Source organism: Talpa occidentalis, unplaced genomic scaffold, assembly GCF_014898055.3.
Source record: "Talpa occidentalis isolate TD23 unplaced genomic scaffold, MPIMG_talOcc4v2.1 talOcc4.4, whole genome shotgun sequence".
Lineage (NCBI taxonomy): Eukaryota > Metazoa > Chordata > Mammalia > Eulipotyphla > Talpidae > Talpa > Talpa occidentalis.
Window position 1 is genome coordinate 118,849,648 of NW_023604295.1, and position 18,703 is coordinate 118,868,350.

General features: G+C 39.7%; 1 protein-coding gene and 1 pseudogene across 1 annotated transcript in view; one reads left to right on the forward strand and one right to left on the reverse strand.

Moving 5' to 3' along the window:
• Positions 1-6,537: 6,537 nt before the first annotated feature.
• The window catches only part of PSD3 (pleckstrin and Sec7 domain containing 3), a 507,571-nt gene continuing 495,405 nt past the window's right edge, over positions 6,538-18,703 (forward strand). Inside the window, exons 1-3 of the mRNA XM_054700958.1 lie at positions 6,538-6,655; positions 8,215-8,351; positions 12,829-12,889. The gene's annotated coding sequence lies outside the window, so the exon portion shown is untranslated. The remainder of the gene's footprint in view (positions 6,656-8,214; positions 8,352-12,828; positions 12,890-18,703) is intronic.
• On the reverse strand, positions 13,446-13,578 carry LOC119258384 (U2 spliceosomal RNA; annotated as a pseudogene).

Consider the following 18,703-nt stretch of genomic DNA (forward strand, 5'->3'; position numbering starts at 1 on the left):
AGGACAAAGTGACTAACATAGAAAAATCCCTTGAAAAGCATCACAAGAATGGAGAATTGCAAGAAGCACAAAGTGGTCAACAGTATCAAAAGTTGAAGATGTTGAGAAAAGTGAGGGACATATCTTTTGACTTGGGACTATGGAGGCTGTTGGTAATTTGTCAGTGGAGTGATATAAGTGCAAGACAGATTAGAGTATATTGCTGAAGTAGAGAGAGTTATGCTTAGCAAGCAAATGGGGCAAAGAACTAAAGAAAGCTAGAAGAAAATGCCAAAACTGTCTTAAGAGGAAGCATTTATTGTTACTATTATTGTTCCTTCTACTACTGACATTTATTGAACACTTACTATGTGCCAAGCATTTGTATTATGTGTATAAGGTCTGTATATGTGAAAGTAAAGGAGGTTAAAGATATGGAGCAGTTTTATGGATGCAGGTCTTAGGAAGGTATAAGGAGAATATGTGTGAAGGTATAAGTAGAATATGTGTGATGACTTGGTTGAAGAAATGCCAATACCTGTTAATCAGCAATCACATGTGCCCACTTTCCACTCCACTTTCTAACACTGAGATATACATGTGGCCCATCTGATCATTTTCTATTTCGGAGATGAACAGGTGACTCAAGTTTGGCAGTGAAAGTCCTTCCTGGTATTTTTTTTTCTTAAGCCATCATCAAGAAAATGAAATTTTCTTTCCTGTAAGGACAATGAAAGCTAGAGTTGCTGGTTGTGTCCTTTGCTATCTATATGGAATTATCTTCCTTGGATTGAGGAATGGAAGAGGAAAAGTTTAGAAGTGAAAGACAAAGTCTGAATCTGAAAAATTTACAACACTTCCAACTAGGTGTGGTTAAATCCAGCCCCATCTTTAGGGCTTATTTGCTTAAGTTGGGTGTCACAACCAAAGTCTTTCAGGACTGATGCAGGGAGGTAAGACATGCAAGGAGGGATTAAAACAGAATGGGAGTTAGGATGTCTCTGCCAAATAAGGCAGAAAGGAAATGAGAAAATAGTGTATAATATAGTTGATGGAGGGGGGCAGCAATATTTGGGGTTCGGATGACTTCTATTTTCTTTAGCATAAGTAAGAATAAGTCAACTTCAAATTACAGTGGAGAAAGTGATGAAACTTCAGAAATGTGATGGGACAATAACTAGTGAGGGAGAATAAAAGAAGAAACTCACATGGAGACACAGTGGAAATGTCATGATCATTGAAAAACTGAATATATGTGGCAAAACTCACACAGCTTTTCTTTTTTTCTTCTATCCCGCACAGCCTTGCCCTACAAAGTGTGAGTGTAAGAATAGAAAAGGCAAACAATTAAGTTGATCTTGAATTTTATAGAATATGCGCAATGAATGAACAAAAGGTTAAGAAAATTAGAGTTGAAGTTATTAAAGGAGAAAATGGCTGAAGTAATGGGCTGTGCAATCCAGGCAACACACAGAAGTAAATGAAGCCTCAATGACCCAGCAGACCGGGAGATGTGAGATGCCAAGGTCATGGTGACATTCATAATGATACAGTGTAGTGGTCACATGTGAATGAAAACTGGAAAAAAAATGATGATGAGAGGGTGTGATCTTGGAATTCAAAATTCAAAAGTGGGTTAGATGCGGGAAATGTCAGGACACTGGTGTAGGATGAGCCACTGAAGTAAGGAAGAACACATCGAATGCTTAGCAACACCTCAATTGTTTTTAATTTAAATCCACAAACATCAAATGAACATTCAACACTACCAGGTAATCATCTCTTTTCATGATTTTTAGAGGATGACCTTGATTCAAGCATCAGAGAAAAAATACATGCAGACAATAACATCCAGTTTGTAATCACTAAATGTAATAACCTACTTGTAACTTAATTCCCTCACTCTGCTTTCCCTCCTGTTGCAAAAAAGTGTCATTAGCTTCTCCAAGGTGAACCTCTCCTTTTAGGATTCTGTGTTCTGTTTCTGCTCTTTTCATAAGAGCTATACCTCTGTAAGTATTCTGTATTTCTCTAGCATCATCAATTCCTATTTACTGGGTCATTCTGATCCATCTGTCTATCAGTCTATCAGTCTACCTGTCTATCAGTCTGTCTATCTATCTATCTATCTATCTATCTATCTATCTATCTATCTATCTATCTATCTATCTATCTATCCGTCTATGTATGTATGTATGTATGTATGTATGTATGTATGTATGTATGTATGTATCTATCTATCTATCTATCTATCTATCTATCTATCTATCTATCTATCCGTCTGTCTATCTGTCTGTCTATCTATCTACCTATCTGTCATCTTTGCATACATCACTGGATATCAACCATTATTTAAAAAAAAAACTATCCCTCGTTGATAACACATTTCTCTACTTCCCATCACAGGAAACCTCCTTAGAACGGTTGTGTTCCTCACTGTGTCCTCTCTTCAACTCCTCTTTTCTCCTCCACCAACACCAACACCAACTGGAATTTCATTCCTATCACTTTTAAAATTCTAGCCAAGATCACTAATGACCTGTAGCTCTTAAAGTCAGTGTTCAGTGCTTTGTTCTATTTTACTGCTCTCTCAGCAGAATTTTGCATGCGTGACCATTCTCTCCTTGAAAGATTTTCTGTGACATTGGTTTTACGTTTATCCCAGAGATAAATCTTAGAATTACTCCCTGTGTAGCATTTCTCCTGTCTTCCAAACAACTCCTTCTTAGTCTATTTTGTGATCTATTTGCCTTCCAGTCTTCCAAATGACCATTGCTAGTCCCAAGACCTTGCCATGTATGCTCTATGGACTGTCCAAATACCAGGAAACAAATAAAATATTCATTATTGTACTTTTCCCAGATTAATGAATGCACTTAGGGCTTTAAATATAGAAGACCTTCGCTTACCAAGGCACAATAACACAGGGTACATGCATAAAATTTTGTATGAAACAGGAGGTAAATAAAATTTGATGAAGAGTTCTTAGAAAGTTACTGTGCACATCCCTTTACAGTAATTCATTATCCTTCCAATTTCAAGGTGACTTAGATGTGCTTTCCTGCATTTTTTAAAAAACCAACTTTCTCAATGAACAAGTTAATCTTGTGTTGTCAAAGAAATATGCTGGTCACTATTTTTAAAGAGAAAAATGTGATTATGTCATGAAGATAAACAGACAACACCCCAAGTTTCAATGAAAATGACATGGATAAAAAATTTTAATGGAATTACTGAAAAACAGCTTAAAAGATGAATTACTGCAAGTAATTAAGTGCACTTCTATGAAGTAAGCTGTTTAAGCAGTCACTAAAAATCTGTTTTAAGGTTTCTATTAGGTTTGTGTTTCATCATAATACTTTTGAAATTAGAATAGGTGTAGTGGTAGGAAGGCAGAACCTATTTAGAGCAGGCAGGTTTGGGGGTTCTAAGATACCCCTCTCCCTGCCCGTAAAGATCGACTCTATTTTCGAGTTCACCTAGCAAAAAACTTTAATAAGTAACCATAATTATTCTAAGGGAAGGGGGAGGGGAGGCCAAAAGCACTCTGACAGTGACACCACAATAAAGTGGTGAGGCTAGATAGCCCCAGGTGAAATACGAATAAAGCATCAGTGGGGGTGGAGACTCTGATAAGAAATACAAGGGCCTGCAGAAGCATCCCCTGGATTCAGTGTTGGGACTCGGCATTTGGGAGTTCAGTGTTTTCAGATCTTCAGTGATTCTGGTCTGGGGTCATTGATTTCTGCCCCACCATGCTGATCTTCCAGAAGACTGTTGCAATCTTCCTGAAGTATGCAAAATGCTGAGAGTACCTGGAATCTGTGATGCACTTGGTAAAGTTAGTGATTATTATTACTGCTCTTATAGTTTCTTATGTGTTTGACTCCCCTGATAGGTCTACTAGGCTCTTGAAGAGCAGGGACTTTGTCTTATTTATTCCCAGTACAGAGTCGATTACCTGAGATCAACTGGATGTGCAGTGAATATGTAAGGAAATGATTTAGAGACTGTTTTTTTTTTAAGATTTATTTATTTTTACACAAGAGCTGGGGTACAGGCCAGAGGCGTGGGAGGGTGAGAGGATTCACCAGACACAATGCAGGGAGCACAACAGGCAGACGACAGAAATACACTGCTGAGGGGAGCAGTGGGCGATACAGGAGAGGTCTGCTGTGCCGTGTGGGATTCTCGATGGCCGGTGGGGATTGAACCGGCACTGCAGAGGCTGCGGACAGCTTCACAGTGTGGTGTTAAACCCGCTATGCCACCAGGGAGGCCCAGACTATTTATTCTGAACTTGCTATGACAGGGCAGTCAATCACTTTCACCTGGGTTGGGTGACAACTCAAAGGCAGAGGGGAGTAAGAAAGTTTTACAGGTAGAAAGAGGATGGAGGCAGTTGAGCTGGGGCAACTGGAGGTGTAACAGGACACTGAAGCTGAAGACTCTTACAGGTGGTGCCTCCTGGAGGAGGTGCTGGTGAGGATAGATAGCCCCAGGTGAAATAGGAACAAAGCATCAGTGGGGGTGGAGACTGATAAGAAATACAAAGTACTGCAGAAGCAACCAGTGGGATTCAGTGTTGGGACTCAGCATTCAGGAGTTCAGTGTTTTCAGCAATTCAGCGATTCTGGTCTGGGGGGTCTCTGATTTCTGCCCCACCATGCTGATCTTCCAGAAGAGTGTTGTGATCTTCCTGAAGGATGACGAGAGGCTTCCAGCAAGCAACTTCAGAAAAGTTTGGAGGCTTTGCAGGTAGCGGAGCGATGGAAACTGTTCCCAGCTTTGCTGTTGTTACAGCCTGGCAGGGAAGGTGAAGACCCAGAGCTGGGTGCTTCGCTGAGCTGTGTCAGTGTGGCCTTTTGTCAGGTTGTTTAGCTGCTGCAGCTGCTGTTTTGAGTGTCGATTGTCTGGTGCTGTGCTGGGGCATCTGGGCAGCTCTGGTGAGCATCTCCTGTTGTGTCTTCTGCTGTCTTTGTGAATTGGATACCAACCTATAGTCTGGCTGCCACTTGCTCCAGGTCTGCAGTGGTGGGAAGACACCATCTGGGGAGACTTTGCATTTAGGACTTTAAAACACTGGGCACTGCTTCAGGTGAGGTAAATGGCCATTTGTGGCCTCTTTGTTTTCCCTGGTTTGTTAAATAAATCCCACTATTGTTATTCTCTGAACCTGAGTAGTCTTGCAATTGTGCATGCAGGTGAAGAACTCAGACTGTAAACCAGTAAACCATTTTGACAGTGTTCTTGGCCAGTTTTAGTGCCCCTTGCTGCCCTATATCAATGGCAAGTGTCCTAGGGGATTGGTTTGGGAAGCCCATTTGACATTTTCTGAGTGGTCCCCAGTTGTAAGCATGACGGATGGCAGGATTTTTAAATTAATGTTTATTAAGGAGACTTGCACTTGTTGATCAAATCTTAACAATGTTGGTATGCTGAGATCCTAGGCCAAAGTTTTATTTTTCTGATTGGCTTGGCTACAACTCCTTCACAGTAAATTATCTCCTACCAGGCATCTACTTCTGCTTCCTCTGGCCACTCACCCCTTTCAAAGTGAAAGCTACTATTGGGCATTCCCAGTAGAACTGAACCTTCCAAGGTGCTGGGGTTTGGGTACCCTTTACCCCCTGCACACACACACAAATTCTCCTCACAAAAAAACAGTTAAGTGATAGGCATCTGGTACCAACCTGGGGTTGTGTCTTATGGGCCTTCAGCTTTATAATGAAGATGGGTAGCTGAACACTTTGATTTTAAAATTGTGAAATCAGGGACCTCCTGGGTGGCCTAGGGATTAAGTCTCAGTGCTGTCACCACTATGGCCTGAGTTCAATCCCCGGCCAGGGAGCTAACCCACATATGGTACAACAGACCTCTCCTGTCTCACCTACTGCTCCCCTCAGCAGTATATTTCTATAAATCTGCCTGTTCTCCTCCCTGTTCTGTCTCTGGTGAATCCTCTCACCCCTTGAATCTATTGCCTATACCCCAGTTCTTCTATACAAAAATAAATTTAAAAATTTAAAAAAAATGTGAAATCAGCCCACCTCCATAGTTTTATTGCAGTGTAGCCAGTGGCTACAGAAAATCACACATCATGTTCTCATGATTGTAACTAAGAAGCTGAGTATACACCACAAGGCTCAAGGTTACACAGGTGGATGACATGGCAGGGTGTGGTGGAGATTCTGCGACCACAACTTGCTGTTCATCCAGTTTCTGCATTCACTAGACTCCCAAATTCATTTTGTTATAGCTCTTTTCAGTGCCTGAACTTTTGTCATAGTGCCAGGTACCTGGAGCATTTGAGCATCTTGGAAAATCTCCTCAAAAGGAATAATGATGTTTGGTGCACATCTAAGGTCGACTGGTGATTCAGTCTTTAGTTTGTCCTGTCAGCTGTTTATTAATCTGTAACTTCCTGTTAAGATGCAGGCTGTGCTTTTTAAAGAAACCTTACACAGCATAAGTTTTATTTTGGGACTGGCATAGTAACATATAAAGAGGTTCTGTGAGAGTTACTTAGTTCTACAAACTGTTTTCTTTCAGAAAAATTTTGTGTCCTCTCTACCTGCCAGGCATGTTCAGCGCACTGTGGCATATGATGAGGGGCATGTTCTCAGCTTCCAGAAGTTCACCGTCTCCTCCATGGAAATAAACAAAATAAAGCATGGTAAGTGCAACCCCAGATGTACCAGGCATGGTAGGATGCAGAGGAGGAACTGGAAAACTTTAGGGGAGCAGAAGAGCAAGAAGGTTTTCATAGAAGAGACTCTAGAAGGAAAACCAGGAAAGAATTCCAACTGGTGGATGACATGACAAAGTCATATTTTAGTGGGACCACAGATTGGACAAGGAAGAGCGTGAAAGTCAGTGGGGACATTATTTGAAGTTAATTTGAGAGGCAGTTGCAATGATTTAGGCAAGAGATGATAAAGACCCAATTGAAGACAGAGAGAGAGAGAGAGAGAGAGAGATACAAAGGAGATCTGAGACAATTTTTACAATAGGGTGAAAGGTGAGGAAAAAAGAGCTGAGTGAAGGTGTTTGTTCAGGAGCACTGGGTAAATGGTGTTTACATTAAAATATTATGGAAAAGAGAGGCAGGTGTTTTGGGTAAGGGCTGTGGAGACAGTAAATTCACTTTTAGACTGTTGAAATTCAGTGCCATGGGGGAACATCATTTAGTTATGGAGAATCCAGGTTTGTACTTTGAGAAAGGTCTAGGCTGGAAATACAGACGACTATATTAAAAACAGATTGTGTTTTCTGTTTATGGTAATTGATAAATGACTAGTGCCCCAAACGTACATAAATTTTAATTTAAAATATAGTTTTCAGGTAAAGTGAAAGTGGGTTAGAGATCACGGCTTTTTTCTTTAGTGGAGCCAACTTTTATGTTGTGGGGGGAGGTAGGCAGGTCAGGGAAGGAGGGCAGTACAAAGTGAATATAATATACAAATTGAACTTTAGGAGTTTAACATTGATGTTGAAAGTACTACTTCTCTTTCCTGGACTGAAGATTTAAAAAATATCCTGATAAATTATGACAAATTGTATTGTTGCAGTTAACCTTGGAAATCTGTAAAATGAAGGTTCTATCCCACGGGGTTAGAATTAGTCCCTGCAAGTTGGTAAAGCTGTGAAAACCTGCCATCTTTTAGCACACAAATTAAAACTTTCAAGAATACTTGTGTGTCAGAGGGTCCTCCATGTCTAGGAACTTAACCATAATGTCAACCCTAGCCCTAAACTATAGCCTTAATCCGAACTCTAGCTCCAACCCTAAACCTAAGTGCTGACACTAGCACTAAGTCTAGCAGGCATCTGTATCCGCATCAACACACCAAAATCTCCACCTCATTCCCAGCTTTAACTTTAACACTAATCACCAACCCAATGATAGCTGGCTCCACACCTCAGTGCAGCAGCAACCCTAACTCTAGCCTTAACCTTATGTCTTATCACTAACTCTAAACTTAGCCCTAGAACTGACTTTTTAAGAGGTAGAATTATTAGGGGGAACGTTCTTTATGTTTCTAGAAACTAAGCAATCAAACCTGAGAAATGAATTTCAGTTTAAATGATAATTTATAGGCAAGTCATCAACAGGTTGTCCTTAACAACATGTCAAGATTAGGTGGCCTGACCTTTCTGCGAAAGTCATCCAAAGGTCTAGGTGTTATTTCTGCATGCCTGCATGACATCCTGGTTTCTGTTCTCTGATTTCAGTAAATGTGTCTAATAAGGGTTGCTATGAAAAGCCAGTGATAACGCTGAGAGGCAAGATTCAAACTGAGAGTATATTCTCGTAGACTTCACAAATGTGTATGCTAAGCTTGACCCCAGTCTTCTAAGACTCCACAAAGGTAAGACTTTCCTATTCCAGGAGACTTCTAGAAGTCAGGGTTCTTTCATTTATATTTTAATCCCACTGTGACATGAATCCAGATTTTACCAGACAGAACTCTAGATTGAGAAACGATCACTGAAACAGTGTGCAGTATTAGACTCCGAGGGTTGTAGTAGTAATATAAGATACTGCATTGCATTTGGACAATTCACAGCTAAACTGAGATAAAAATGAGCCACACTATAAAAGACTGTGAGAGCATGATGAGATAAAATGCACATAAAATGCTTTATGTGGGCAGACCTGGGTACTAAACCAGTTCTTTGTAGATGATCTTTTCTCTCATTTGTACAACACTTAACATCTTACCAAAACTTTGCAACATGTTCAGTCCAACCTAAGATTCTGGGAGGTTGCTATATGGCAAGTATTTTTATAAGTATTCATATTTGCATATGTAGAAATAAACTCAGAGGAGTGAATTATTTCCCCCACCTCCCTCCAGCCAAAGTGGCAGAGATTTAAACTCAAGTCGACCAACCTCAGAGACAATGGGAAGTTTTTTTTTATTTCATGGAGTAGATGAAACTGGATCTGGGCTTTAGCTGAGTGAGTAAAATTTGAAGAGATGTGGGGAAATAAAATAATCTTCTGAATTGGTGAATATAGCAAGGAGAAGGTAGGAACCAAGGATGGAATGACGAGCAGACAAGGGAGAGGATGAGGTAAGACTGGGTGGGGAAATGCCCCTCTAAGAGTCAGGCACAGGTGTACATGCAGCATGGAGGTTTTAGAACTGGATAGTGGCATAAAGAAAGACAGTGGTGTGCAGGAGGAATTAGAACAAGGAGTCTCAGTGTCTTGAAGCTCAGCGAGGTGACTTAGGCATGTGGGTACAAGGAAGGGGTGCAATGGGGTAGCAGGAGTTGGTATAAAGTGGAATTAAATGGGTTTTCAAAAGGCAATTCCAATGGATAGATACAATTAGACTGAACATGAGAAATAGAGAAAGTAAAAAAGTTAAAGAATTCCAAGTTTTAAATAACTAGTTGTGTGACCTCAGACAAGTCAGTCTCTTTAGGCCACTCATTAAAAAAAATGTGAAGGCAACCCTTGTCTCACTGGTGGCTGGAACTTGTTATGGATAGAGACTATTAGATTAATGGGTGGCTTGAATGAGAGGAACAATTAAAGAATGCCTAGAATGACATATAAAATAATAAATAAAGGAGATATCTAAATTCTCTGCAATGAGGGAAATTTAGAAATTGAGAATTATGTAGAAATTAAAATCACATTGAAGGATATGGGGATATAAATATTCAAAATAGAAAGTGGAAGAAACAAGATACAATACTCTGAATATTATTACAAATGAATAGACAAATAGAAAAAAGGACTGAAAGAAAAGCTTAAGTGTGATTATCTCTAGCTGCTGGATTTCAACAGCTGGTGGTATTGTGACTAATTTGTATTTTTTTTTGTGCTTTGCAGTTTTCTGGAATTTCCAGATTTTGTGTAGTGAACATTTCCTACTTTAATGATGAGAAAATACGTAGAAAAAAGGAAAAAAATGAGATCAACTACTAACATTTAAAACTTGAAGATGTGTCATTTCTCATAACTGTTTCAATAAAACAGCATATAATAGGTACAGAAGTGGTATCCTTTTTGTCTTGAAAAATATCAGAGGAGTGGAATACATTATAAGATATGGCTGAGAGAGAGAGAGATTTTCATAGGGAAGAGAGAACAGAGCAAATATGATAAAATACTGCAAAAACAGAACAGAGATATTGCCTTAACTGAAAGGAAATCAGAGTTCTTCTTTGGAAGGTAGCCTGACCTTTGGAAGCGATTTACAGCTCAGATAAATACAAAAGCAACTCCGGAAGCAGATAAGAATGCAGTTATGTCACAATTGCAAACAATGCTTAGTTGTACAAAGTATTTCATTAGGTTTGCTAACCTCAAAGAAATCTTTGCCAGGATTCATCTTGATTTTCCACTAGGACTGCAAAATGTTCTCAATGAATGTGCATTTGGGCATAAATGAAAATTGACCATCCAGGGACATTATGAAACATTTATGTGCTGAGAATTTTTATGAATTTTAAACAACTAAATAAAATGTCTGGGATACAAGACCACAAATGTGCCCTTGAGGAAAATAATGATTGACAAGCCTTAGAATAATTATCTCAGAGTCTTGATATTGATATTGATCCATGGTCATTTTTGGCTTTGTACTTAGTAAACAAAATATGACATGACAGGGCTACTATGTAGGCAGCATGGAGTGGCAGAACACTCTCTGACTTAAGGTTAAAGACTGCTAAATGTGTTATTACATATGATTTTGTATTATCACTTAAATTGAAAATGGTGGGAGTTATCTTTAACAGACAGAAACATTACTGATAAATGGAACCTTCCTTAAGGTTTATCTTTGAATGTATTGTACATTTACCTGTGTATATTTTTCCTCTGAATGCACACTACTTAAGGTTTAGGAAGTCTTCTCAAGTAATTTTCTTCACCCCTGCCCACTCTCTGCTCTGCTGTGATGTTAGGGTTTGGGCTTGGGGTCCTTGGATCCCTTTGAGAATGAATTCAACAGAGTCTCCCATTCAGCAGAACATGGCATGTTTATGAAAGAAAGAGAGATATTTGCATAGACACAGGTGGGCAAAGAGCTGCTTTATGTCAGAGCACAAAATATTCGTATATATTGTTTTTTGATGGGATTTATTGCCCTGAGGTTGAGTTGGATTGGTTTTCTGTAAAAATTGATCCTTTTTGCCCTCACCTCTGGTTTTTTTTTTTTTTTTTTAAAGATTTATTTATCCATGCATACAAGAGCTGGGGTACAGGCCAGAGTTGCGGGGGGTGAGAGGATTCACCAGTGATAGAGTAGGGAAGAGAAAAGACAGATTGACTGAAGCACACTGCTGAGGGGAGCAGCGGGTGAGCCAGGAGAGGTCTGCTGAGCCATGTGGGTGGCTCCCAGGCCATCCAGGGTATTGAACTCATGCTGCAGAGGTGGGGACAGCCTCAGATTGTGTCTCAACCCCTTGCGCCACCAGGGAGGCCCCCTGCCTCTGGTTTTGACCTTGCAAAAACTTCCATCCTAAATTTTCTTCTCCAGGCTTCCATTAATAACAGGATGAAGCACATTAGGATTGGCTTGGTGGAGGTCAGAGATCTCTAAATACAAAGGGATGTAGATGGTCAGATTCAGCCCCCCGGCTGAATTTCTTGTTGTTTCCCACTACCTCTCAATCTTTGTGATTCTTGTCTGTATTTTATGTGCCAGGTGGGCCAAATTCTTCTACGAAGAAATGGAAGGCCTTTCTCAGTGTTTAAATCAGAGAGTGTAAGTTATTTTCCAATTTAAGTTATCAAAATAAATACTGTAAGATGGTTTACTTATGATAAGAAACATTAGGAGTACAAAGATTCACATGTCTTTCTAATTTTTAAAAAGTTGAATTTCATTGGAGGTTTGCATCTTTAAAATGACTAGGAGGAAGGAAGAAAGAATAGAAGATAATAACTAACTGAGAACTTTTTGATTTTATTTATAGAAATGAAATAATAAGTCCTAACATGACTTTTTTTTTTAAAAAAGATTTATTTATGCATACAAGAGCTGGAGCACAGGCCAGACGTGTGGGGGTGGGGGTGAGAGGGTCCACCAGAGACAGAGTGGGGAACAGAACAGGCAGACTGACTGAAATACACTGCTGAGGGGAGCAGTGGGCGAGCCAGGAGAGGTCTGCTGTGCCATGTGTGCTGCTCCCTGGCCGGCCGGGCATCGAAATCGTGCTGCAGAGGCTGTGTACTTCTTCATAGTGCGGTGCTTAACTCCTTGGGCTACCAGGGCGGCCCCTAACATGACTTTTTAATTGCAGTCCTCTCATTATATTTTTACTTAGAGTACTGACAAAATAAACTACAAGCTACCACACCGCATATAATCAGTGAGACATCTGGGGTTCCGTGAGAGACCGCTGTTCCCCTAACTTTAGCTAACCAGTGCACTTCCTGCCGCGTGCTGTGGATTAATTGTCAGAGCCAAAAGGTCTGATTACCCTCCTGCTTGTTTTAGAATCACTTTCCCTTCCTCTCTCTGGCTAGCAGAAGTGTGCCTTCCTGCACTTCTATCATTCTAGCACTGAAAAAAACTCATTCTCTTTTGCCAAATATGCACAAGCAAAGAGGTAACTTGTTTAGTTACATCTATTTGAAGAAACCTTTAAATCATTTTGCAATGGATGATTCCTAATTTGCTTGATGCATGTATATTTTACACCTTTTCTTTGCAAATTTGCGGGGCTTTCGTCCATGGCTGAAAGTGTAAAAAAGAAGAGGATAAAGGAGAAAATAACTTGAAGATTTTACAGAAAAGGATTTTATTCTCTAGTGGAGTCCACTGATAAAGAAAGCGCTACCATCGGGCAGCATTAACTGAATGCATTTTATATTTTAAGTTTTAGACATTACCTCAAAGAAAAGAGGAACCTCTCCAAGGAACTGAGAGATGCGAGCCTGGTAAGTAAGTCCCTGATTAAGACTGAAACTTTCATCCTAGCAAAAAATTCTAGCAAGAATTTATGAAGAAATGTTTGGGTCCTTAAAAAATTTTATCTTCCTATGACTATGACTGTGTGAAAATCCCACATGGTGGGAGGGATGATTTGGAATTTTGCTGGGCTGTTTTCTTTTGAAGGAAGGAAAGTCAGAAAAAAATTTCTTGGTTTTACCATCTAAATGTACGCTAACAAAAAATGAAATGCCAGCGGCTTAGTGTTTGAGGATCTAAGCATGTTGATGAGCTGGGAATTATGATTTTCTTACAATATATTCTGTAGTGCTGATTGGCTATGAAGTACAGGTTGGATATGGAGAGTTTTCTTTTTTTTTTAATTATAAATTTTATTTTTATACTCCCCATACAATTGCGACCCCTTATTTTGACCCCAATCCCTCCCCGCCCCCCACCCCCCATAAAGTGTCTCTGGTTCATAGTTGCTTGTTGATTTTGATTTTTACTTTCTTATAGTTATTCTTTTTCCTTGTCCCTTATTTAAGTTTTCTAGACTCCTGCTATGAGTGAGACCATCCGGTATTTTTCTTTTTCTTTCTGGCTTATTTCACTGAGCATGTAGACGACGTATCAGATATTAAACTGATAAGAACAGATGCTACACTTGATCTTAGCCAAAAGGCCGAGAAGCGATGATATGTAGAGTTTTCATGTATACATACTAGGGATGATTTTATGTAAAACTCATGTCAATCTGATGTAAGAAGAATCTAGTTCCACTTTTTAAAATGTTGCTTTTTGTACTTTATTTAATATCTTTAAAGTTAAAGAGACAAAATCATAACAAAAGCATTGAACTGATGACAAATAAATTATAAAAAAACCTAAAAATATTAGAATAAAAGGCCACATATTTCCAGAAAAGAGCTGGACATTTAAATTTCAAAAAAACAGAGATTAGAAAAGATAGCACTTTACTTTCTATTTATTCATAAAAATTGTCATATTTGTGGGTATATGGGCCCAGTAAGTCATTTCATATGTAGTCCTTTGCCTTCATCGAGTAAGTGGGGAGATAGAAAATGTCAAAGAGAAACTAGCTAACTAGGCATATTATAGGTAATTGGTTGCCATGCAGAGCAGTTGCTAATCACAGGAAATGTCTCTGTTTCCTTTAAAGACAACTGATTACAATACAAAATACATAGCTTATAAATAATTAGGAAAAACAAAGATTAGAAATCATGCCACTCATATTAGGCTCTATGTTCCTGAGAAGAATAAACATTGCAATTAGCATCATCAACTACAATGACTGAGTATTAATATGCGAGAAAGTGAGCAGATTGCGTTTCAGCCCAATCCCATAGCTCAATTAGATAAACAGGCAGGAGAGAAGCCTAGGAGTGTAATTTCAAGGACAAGCGTGGGGAAGGGGAGGACACTCTAGAGAGCCTTTCGTGATCTTCTGTGCATAAGAACTGGGAAGATGAGTTTCTTAGGAAGAGCTCTTTCGGTCATGAGATGTGATTTTTCCTTCTTCTCTGTCTTGGGAAATTTACTTCCCTGAGATGAAGGAAGGAACATGGCCTTCTCTCGCTCTTTCTCTTTTGCTCTTTCTCTGCATACTCTTTGACTTTGAAAAGGAGGAAATGAAATTCCCAGGAAGAGATCTTTACCAAGTTAGAGAAACCCTCAGGGGTATATGGGATTTAAGAATGTCCACCCTTGGGTGGACCTCAGAGGGCCTGTGAATCTGTTGCAATTTTATGGCAGAATTACTAGTTGAAGAGTGCAACTTCTTATAAGCAGAATATTTGAAGGAAAGCACTCACACAGTGGAGGAGGGACAAGTCTTTGAACTATGGCTGCTCTTGAAGCTAAGACTTCTACTGTGCTGGCACCACGCTCTAAATCTCAAGATATTTGTGAAAAGAATGAGCCCAATTTAATTCCTCTCTGCTTGTGCTTGGCATAGAGTGTCTGTTATGGAGAGAGGGGAGAGAAAATTTCTGCCCTTTGTAAACAAATACAAGTTGGAGAATGAACTATAAAAACACAGTTGGTTAGTCTTGCCTAAGCGGTGATAGAGAGGGTGTTGGCCATCACAGAAAACTAAGACCTATGAGGGTGGCCCTGAGCTGGAACTAGAAGTAACATGAAGACACAATTGAATCATAATACTAAAGCATTAAGATCACAGTAAGGAAGGGAAATGGATAAATCAGAGGATGATCAAGGCAAGGAGAAAAGTTGGAAGCTAAAATTAAAGTTGGTGCTAAAAGAGTTAAAGGAGAATAGAGCAGGGTGAGGAAGGAATCATGAATGATTCTGAACTGATTCTACTAACAGAGATCTCCCAAGCATGACCTTCTGATCCTATTTCCTTTGAACTTACTGTAATCAGACTTTTACTCACCCAGTTCAGCAAAGCACTATTCAAAATGTCAATAATAACCTTGATCTTACTAAATCTGATAACCATTTCTAGTCCTCATCTTGCTGGACCAGTTATTAGCACTTGGCACAGTTAGTGCTGCTTTGTCCTTTATAAATGTTCTTTCTCCACTTTGAATTATCTGTGCTTTTCTGATTTTCCTTCTATCTCACTAGGCACTTTTTCTTAGAATCCATCACTGTTTGTTCCCCAACCTCTTGACTGTGGAGTTCCCAAAGGCCTGGGCTTGGACATCTTCTATTTACATGCATTTTCTTTGGGAAATACATTCCAGTCTCATGGTTTTAAATGCCACTTACATGTTGAGAACTCCCATATTTGCCCTTCTTGTTGGGACCCTTGGGCCTGAGTGACTCTTCTAGACAATTATATACTCAACATCTCCCTTAACTGTTGTATCAGCTAAAATCTAATCAGAAGAGCAGAACTATGAGTGATAGAAAGTGTGGGACTGATTATAAGAATTAGAATGTATGCAATTAGGGAAACTGTAGAAGAAGTCTATGAAAAGCTACTCATGTGACAGAAACATCTGGAGGGCTTTGTGGTGAAAAGGGGAAGGGAGGGAAGGGACAAAGGGACACAAGTGATGGTGGGCGGAGGGGAATATAAAACAATAAAAAGACAGGCACAGTTTTGTAAAGTAAAAATAATAATAATTAAAAAAAAAATAAAGAGGCAGGCTTGTGGAGGAAGCACCAGGGTCAGTTTGGAGAGTGGAGATGAGAAGACAACTGCGGCAACATCTTGAATGTGGTTTCTAAGGGGACAGGTGAGACACGGCAAATGGGTTTAGTGTTGACTAGCATGAATGACTTCAGTGGACTTTGGGGTAGCAGGGCTACTTACGTGGCCATGGGGTGACTAGGGCAGGTGATCAGGCCCACAAAAGACACACTCCTGGATGTATCATTTACTATTTGCAGGAATTGACTGGCCATGGGAGGGCCCATCTCTCTAGGCAGCAAAGCCCCAGATGTCAAAGTAGAAAAAATACAGAAAATAAAAGGCATGACTATTGTAATTTCATTTTCCATTCCCATCTTGCTTTCCTGCTTGCTCTCTACCCTGACAACACAAGTGAATAGTCTGATCACACCCAGAAATGGGAAACTGGGGCAAAGGGGAACTTTTGCAGGTCTAACACCAACCTAATAGGTTGTGAGTACTCACTGAGTACAGTGAATTTCCACAGCTGATTCCTTTTCTGGAGGATGAGGAGTTATGCCCAACATAGGTGTGTCCTCCAATATAGCCCCTTTTCTGTCTGCTCTGCCACATGAGGCTGATCTAGCAACCCCAGCTCAGATTATCCTTGTGCCAAGCTCCCACATGACTCTATTTGGCCTATGATCTATGCGGCCTCCTCTCTTCCTCCCGCACAGCTGGGTGGTGGTACAGCACAGCTCATCCAGTCAGAGAAATCTCTCTGCCTTTCCACATCCAGTCTTTTTGCAACTCAAGTTGGGTAATAGATTAAGCTTTATAAAAGCAGTTTTCAATTCTTGTATGGCTTCTCTAGGTAGTTACTGGAATTTGGCAATACCTGGAATCTATTATTTCTCAATCTTTGGGGTAAAATTGAAACAAAATAAGCCACACCCCCAATCTCCTGTTAAAATAAAACCCACTAATGAGGAAGAGGCAACACCCATTAGTTATGAGGAAATTTGCTGAGACTCCAAATGCTCTCAGAAGAAAAACACAGAGCTTTCTAAAAGATTACTCAAGGATGAATAGTTGTTTTTTTTTTTGTTTTTTTTGTGGGACCCTCGCCGGCGGCCAGGGAACGAACAGGCGCTGCAGAGGCTGCCCGCAGCCTCGCAGCCCAGCGCTCAACCACTGCACCACCAGGGGAGGCCCAAGGATGAATAGTTTTTACAATCAAATTCTAGAAGCAGTGATGCCATCTTGCCTCTGCAATCTCACACCAAATCTATGCTCACAAGTCAGCTCAGTTGTCTCTTCTGTATCAAAAGTATGCAATCCAATAATTTTATTGCTGCCTTCTATAGTCCAGGCAAGAGTGGAAAATCTCCACACCTGCTCCCATTGAAAAAGGAGGGAAACAGGCAGCACTTGGTAGTCCTGAAACCAGCCAGACACATATCATTCGGTTCGTGATCAGAGCTCTATGATTGACTCTGTAGGTTTCTTGACTGTACTTTTTGGTGTCAGTTACTCCCTTTGAACAAAATGTAGCCTGCATTTGCAGTTGTATCTTTTCTCCATCCTACTTCTTGTCTGTAGACATTGTGGGTCAAAAGATCTCTTTTCAATTTATGTTCTTATGTTCCAGTTGATGATGATTCTGCTACTGCAAGTCTCCTAAAAAACATTGTGGGTTTCTGTGACTCATACTGGGATTCACTCAGTAGGAAAATAGCAAAGTATTTAAATAGAAGGTTTCACAGAAAAACAGTATGGCCCTTCACAGAAAAGAAGTTTGCCTGTGCTCAAAGTAAGAGAATTAAAATGCACTAAGAGAACATGAAGATACTTCTAGAGTGTGGGTAATTTTCTGTCCCTTCATTTGTGTACTGGTTATACTAGGTATTCAATTCATAAAAATTCATCATCCATGCGCTTTGTACTTTTCTGTGTGAGCCTATTATACTTAGTTAAAAAGCAAAGTGCCCTGAGACACCACATCTCACATACCAGATAGACACTCATCCCAAAGATAGAGTATACATTCTCCCTAGAAGGTGCTGGGGAGCAGGCACTAGGCACTCAGTGCAGAGCTGGTAGATGTGCACATAATACAGCCCCTATGGAGCAGGCATTGTGCAATACTTAGTGGAATTACACGCACATCATTTTTTTGACCCAGCAGCCCCACTTCTAGAAATCCAAAATCTGCAGGAAAAATTATAAGCAGACTCATGCTGCATTATTTGAAACTGTAAAAGCTATAAAAATCCAAAAATCTATCAGTACAAGTCTGGTTGCTATTATTTCATACAAAGGATTATTAGGGAGCTGTAAAAGGCACAGGAATAATCCTAAACACTGCTATGGAGTTATCTTCTTGATGTATTACTTTAAAACTTGAGCAATGGAACAGTGTTTAAAAGAGGCAATAAGAGAATCAATATATGGACTTACTCATAGTTTCCAAAAAGAACAAATAAAGGTTAGACAAAAACTAATAAAAATGTTTACCTAGGGAAGGCAAGAAAAGGGTGTAGGAAATAGAGATGTCTTGCTTTATCATCTTTACTTCAGAATCAGGAAATAGTTTACATAATTTAAAAGTATTACAAAGCATCTTTAACGCTGAATACGACAGGTAGCAAATGTCCTTAACTGCATATCAAGTTCATAAAGTTTAGACTCAGGCTGAGAACAGTGACCATAA